This window comes from Strix uralensis, chromosome 14 (assembly GCF_047716275.1).
Source record: "Strix uralensis isolate ZFMK-TIS-50842 chromosome 14, bStrUra1, whole genome shotgun sequence".
Taxonomy (NCBI): Eukaryota; Metazoa; Chordata; class Aves; order Strigiformes; family Strigidae; genus Strix; species Strix uralensis.
Genome location: NC_133985.1, coordinates 7,165,568 through 7,171,638, shown reverse-complemented (window position 1 = coordinate 7,171,638; position 6,071 = coordinate 7,165,568).

Sequence of the window (6,071 nt, the reverse complement as noted above, 5' to 3'; positions counted from 1 at the left end):
CGGAGGCGCGGGAGAGGCGCCCCCCCGCCCCCGCTCGGGCGCGGCCGGCGCCGCAGGGGCTGCCCGCCGCCGCCGCGGCCCCCTCTGGGCAGGAGGGCGGCCCCGGCCCCCTGCGGAGGCCCCGGCCGAGACGGTACGCGGCGGCGCCCGGCGCGGAGCCCCTCCGGCACAAGATGGCGGCCGGCACCGGGGAGCCGCGGCCGCGCCGCACAATGGGGCCGAGGCAGCGCAGCGGCTCCTGCGCGCCCACTCCGCCGCTGCCGCAGCGCTGCCCCCCGCCCCGTCACGGGGCGGCGCGAGGCGCGCCGGGAGCCGCAGTCCGGCCCTGCCCGCGCCGCCGCGCTCTGCCTACAGCTCCCGGCGCGCCGCCGCCCGTCACCCCACGGCTCCGCCGCCAATCGGGAGGCGCCACCGCCGGGCGGGGCCCCGGGGGGGCGGGACCCGGGCGGGCCGCGCGGGCTGAGGGGCGCTGAGGGGAGCAGGGCCGGGCTGAGGGGAGCAGGGCCGGGCAGAGGGGAGCAGAGCCGGGTTGAGGGGCGCTGGGCCGGGCTGAGGGGAGCAGGGCCGGGCCAGCAGTTCCAGTCAGCTTCGGCACTTGGGGCCTCTCGCTGACGTGGCCCTTCTGCTGTCGCTGCATTCCCTGGGCCACGTCGGTGGGCATGGGACGCTCAAGAGGGGCCCTCCAAAAAGGGCACAGGGCCCAGCCGCCACCGTGGAACCGGGATGTCAGACTGAGCTGGTGCTGCCCCGGAGTTCGCCCTCTGCGTGGCTCCTGAGGCTCCTACCACATGAACGCTCTTTGGCAGTAAATAAAGAAGGAAGCTGAGGTTTGTTTTTCACTTCCCCTGACTGTGACTGGACGTGCTCACACAATTACACACCAGAAGCAGTTTAGGAAATTGCTTCTTTTATTTGCTGGTGCCTGGACTCCAATAACTACATGACTAGCTTCAGTCCTCAGGAAGTTCTTCCAGTAAAAGGGTATGCTGACATTTAACGTCCCGTTAGCAAGGTTGTGGAGAGTCTCTCCTTACCAAGGGCAGCTGGAGGAAAGCTCCCTGACAGTGGCAGGACATGACGAGGTCTCTGACCTACTGCTCACTCTCATAATGGGGCAGCCAACCATTTTTCCCCCCTCCTTTGTGATAAAGTGCCATGTAATTCTAGATCAATTACTGTGATCTAGGACGCATCTAAAAGCTATGGTCCGGAAGGAGGATTTGAGCATCAGCTCTGTCTTGGAAGCTGAAGTTTCCTGATGTGTCTGGAGTTTTGCTTCGGCAAAAGTCTCTGTTGAAGCCACCCTTCACAAACCGAGGGAAGACTAAATCCTCCACATCTCGGGCAAGTGGTTTACTCATGAACCTATGGTGCAGAAATGGGAACCACCGTCTTCCTCCATTCCACTGCTGCCCCTAAACACGTACTAAAAAACCGTTTACCCCAAACCGAGTGACTTTTGTTTAGTCCTTTGTTTAGTCACTAATTTCCTTCAGGAAAGGATTTTGGATGTTGGATCCCAGAAGAGGACAGTGTTGTCTTACAGCCCTACTACTAGGAAAGATTTCAGATGTAGACCTGTCCTCAGTTCCAGCTCAGCAGGTCCAGCAGAGTTTTGCTCCCCACGCTGGCCACCTCTGTGCACGGTGAGAGAGCCCAGATGCCTCATTTTGTGGTTCTGTGTCTGCTTTGAGCATTGGTATTTTGTTGGGTCACATTCTAAAACCTGTCATAAAAGGATTTCTTCTTCATTTTCATCCAGACTCTTACATTTAAAAAAGCTGAAAGTCCCATGTGGATGACATCTCCCATTTATCATGTTTCCTTTCTGAAATGTCTGTAACTGGAAAACTTACTCTGAAGTCTTCTTAATGTTTACTTCTCGTCCAGTTAAAGAGTGTATTAACAAGGCTGCAGAACTTCTCTCTTCCTGTAAGCTGCATGTAATTGTGGAAATTCCCATGTGTTATTCTTAAAGAGGGGAAATTTTGGTGTGGCTTTGTGGTTTTTTTCACTGCAATGCAGTTTATTACTGAAACTTTAAACACAAGCATTTACATACATATTAGGGAATACAAGAATTTAGCTGCTACCTGGAAGTTAACTTGTGCCCTTTCATAAATATACACTGTGATCATAAGATCACAGAATCCTAGAGTGGTTTGGGTTGGAAGGGACCTTGAAGATCATCTAGTCCAACCCCCTGCCATGGGCAGGGACACCTTCCACTACCCCAGGTTGCTCACAGCCCCGTCCAACCTGGCCTTGAACCCTTCCAGGGAGGGGGCAGCCACAGCTTCTCTGGGCAACCTGTGCCAGGGACTCACCACCCTCACAGGGAAGAATTCCTTATATCTAATCTAAATCTGCCCTCTTTCAGTTTAAAACTGTTACCTCTCATCCTGTCCCCACACCCCTTGATAACGAGTCCCTCCCCACCTTTCCTGTAGCCCCTTTAAGTACTGGGAGGCTGTTGTAAAGTGTCCCCGGCGCCTTCTCTTCTCCAGGCTGAACACCCCCAACTCTCTCAGCCTGTCCTCATAGGAGAGTGTCTTTAATTTCCTACCCATCACCAGACTATGTAGTGTGGAATGTTTTGTGTAAAATGAGCTGTCCAGTGTCACGTGGGCATCTCTGGTGGGGTTGGGGAAAACAGATCTAAAGTGAGATTTTTTTTTAGCATCTTAGTCCTGAGGCATTTTTTCCAATGCCTGCACTCTGACTATGTTTTTCTACACTTCTAACTCTAGAGGAAATGAAATAACATCTCTGGGAAAAGCCAGTAATAAACACATACATGCAACCCAGAAAAATAAGAAAAACCTAGCGTACAGCCTGACAGCTGTCCAACTGCTGCTCTCTTTAAACACACAGAAAATTTCCTGACCCAGCCTTTCACTGAGGAAATTATAATTCTTCCTTTCCAGCAATGCAGATTTGGTGATTGCTTTCCTAGCCTCTGACTTTGGTCACGGACAAAAATAGGTATTTTGTGCATGGATTTCTTACGAACAAGTTCGGAATTTGAATACACTGAATGCCTACTTTAATCTATTTCATCTAGCAATTCCTCTTAATTCATCTCCCTTTGTAAAAAATGGGAATAAAGGGCTGTGTGATAATTAATGAACTGAGGGCTGTTCAATTAAAAACAGGATCAGCAAATCTGAAAGTTCAGTTTAAGTGCTGCTTTACAAGAAAGTGAAGTACTTTAGCTGAACCTCATCAGCTAAAATGGAATATATGAAAAAACAGGCCAAGCTCAACTCCTAGCTATCTTTAGTCCGCCTCAGAGTAGAAGTTTAGCTCAAAGTAGACGTTTAACACAGGCCTGTGAGAGGCTCAGAACATTCTTTAATGTGCAGATCAAGTTGATTTATAGGTTACGAGCACTTTTAGATTGGAGTTAGTTGTACGTCAGCCAGCACGCTGCTTTGAATATCCCATAAGTAAGACTAAATAAATCTGAAGGTGAATATATGATTGGCTATACAAATATAAATGTGTGTATATATAAATATATACTTATATAACCGATTCCAAGCAATAGATGTTAACGACTATCCTAAAGTGCTATACAGTGTCTGTGTGGGATGAAACCATGTGAGAGGATTCTATATGAACGATATACCTGAAGGCAAGAACTTTTTTTTAAAACAGTATTTCTTACAAAGATGCTTTGGGGAGAGACGAAAATTGTTTTATTTCTATATTAGAATCTCATTTATTTATTGGTATGACCAACTTGATCTATCTGGATCTTAGTGCCTTAAACCATACTTTAGTATTTACCTCAACATAGTAAAAAAAGAAAAAAAAAAAACCAAAAAAAACCCCATCACCCCAACAATTTGTTGAGTGCTTTATCCAGGAGAAACTAGGGCAGTTTAAATGATGCAAAATATGCTGTTGTGTAATTAAGGAATTTTAGGCTCCTCTACAGTAACTGCCTGTTGTGCATGTTCTTATCACATACTAGGTGAAAGCATGATAGTATCTCATGTGCCGCAAAGTCCCAGCGTAAATTACCTTGTGGTATTTGGTTCCTGTAAACTTGCTCTGCATGCGAAGTGTCTAAGGCAGGGCTGAGTCATTTGCCTGTCACCAACAACCCTTCTCAGTGGAGGACGGTGGCTTCAGTTCCTTGTCACTTCACAGAAATACAATACCCTTAAGTGAAAATTTCACGTTTACTGCCTGCCTTGTGCCGTATTTTTAAGTTTCTGATGAAACAGTTTCCAAGGATGAGGCTAGGGAATAGCTGGACCAAAGCCTCTGGCCGTTTTGCCAGGGTGGTGAAATCTGTACCTAATTTCTAGCTTTTTCTGTCTTTGCAGAAGTTCATCCCCCGCGCTAGTGCAGGATGTGGGTCTCAGCACTGGAGACGGGGAGGTGGGGCAGGATAAAGGTGCCAGTGCAGGAGCATGGGATAGCACAGGGCCGGCAGCTGACGTGGCGCAGGTCGGGGTTCACCTGTCCTCTGCAGAGGAGCTGCCTCGATAAATGCTGCCGGTTGAAGATTAGCTGGAAGACTGGACCACTGAAAATGTAATGGATGGCTTCCCCGTGAGTTTTGAGCTATCCCCTGAGCACAAAGGCCGTTGATCCTGTGGGACTCACTTAACCCTCTTGCCTCTCTTTCACACATCTCAGAGGTAGGATGTGTACTCTTCCTCCACAGGTAAGACACAGCAGTTGTAAAAGATTATTTTTATGGCAAAGGAGTGATCCTTGTGCCATGGGAACAAGAGTCATAGACAGTAGGAGAAGGCAGTGTCATCCCCACACTGCCTTGAGCATCACTTTACTTTGAAAGCACAGAGGCCCCGGGAAAGGAGAAGGTCAAGAGATCATGTATGAACAAGATGCAAAGCTATGCAAGTCTCGCAGCAACTTCTGTTCCTCCTGCTTGTGAGACTATGGGATGCCTCTGTGCGTCATGGCGGAAGTCTAAGCTTCCTCATACTAATAAGTAGCGCTTGTACTGCATGTGTGCTCTGCTACATGCCCGAGGAGGTTCTTGCTGCCTGCAGGGCTGTCTGAGGGCTGGAGGTGTCGGAGGAATAGCTGTGCTTTCTTGCACAGGCAAGTGGTACCACGGGCTATGGGGGTGTGCACCTACCCACTCAGAGGAGAGCCCCCGCTGGGTAATAAACTCTGCAGGCATGCAGTTCTTCTGCCTCAGTGTGTGTGAGCAAACAGCGGCAGAATTAGGGTAGAAACAGCTAAACCAGGTGTTATTCCATAAGGTGCTAGCACCAAAGTAACGGCGGCAGCATCAGCAGCAGCCTCGTAATGCTGTCCTGGGGCCGCCGCAGCACATGGGCACCAGCTGCCTGCATACCAGCGCACGGAGCCATCGTCCTGCTGCGGGCGGGTGGTGCCGAAGGAGTGTCGGACACCTTCAGGTCTCTCACGCGCCCTCCCGGGGCTCAGCAGAGTCATCCTCCCGCTGCCGGTTCCTGCAGATTACTGGGGAAAACTGCGGGCTCCTGACCGCAGCGAGCCTATTCCAAGTTGCAGCTCATGGGGACAGCAGGGGCTCCTTTCCTCGCAGGACCAACGCGGACAGTGCTAGGGAGCTGGTGGCACAGGATCAATGAAACCTGAGAAATTATTTAAAACTCTCCAGAAAAGCCATGTGTCACATATACATACACTCCTCTGAGGAGCAGCTGAGGACTTTGGGCTTGTCTAGTTTGGAGAGAAGGAGGCTGAGGGGCCACTGCGGGGCTCTCTGCAGCTTCCTGGGGAGGGGACGTGGAGAGGGAGGTGCTGAGCCCTTCTCCCTGGCATCCAGGGACAGGACGCCTGGGAATGGTTCAAAGCTGCGCCAGGGCAGCGTGTTCAGACCGGACACGAGGAAGCGTTTCTGTACCGAGAGGGTGGTCAGACACTGGGACAGGCTTCCTGGAGAGGGGCTGGTGCCCCCAGCTCGCCAGTGCTTCAGAGGCACTTGGACAACGCCCTTAGCAACAGGCTTTGACTTGGCCGGCCCTGAACTGGGCTCGATGGTAGTTGTGGGTCCCTTCCAGCTGAAATAGCCCAGTCCCGCCCCCCCGACACCCGCC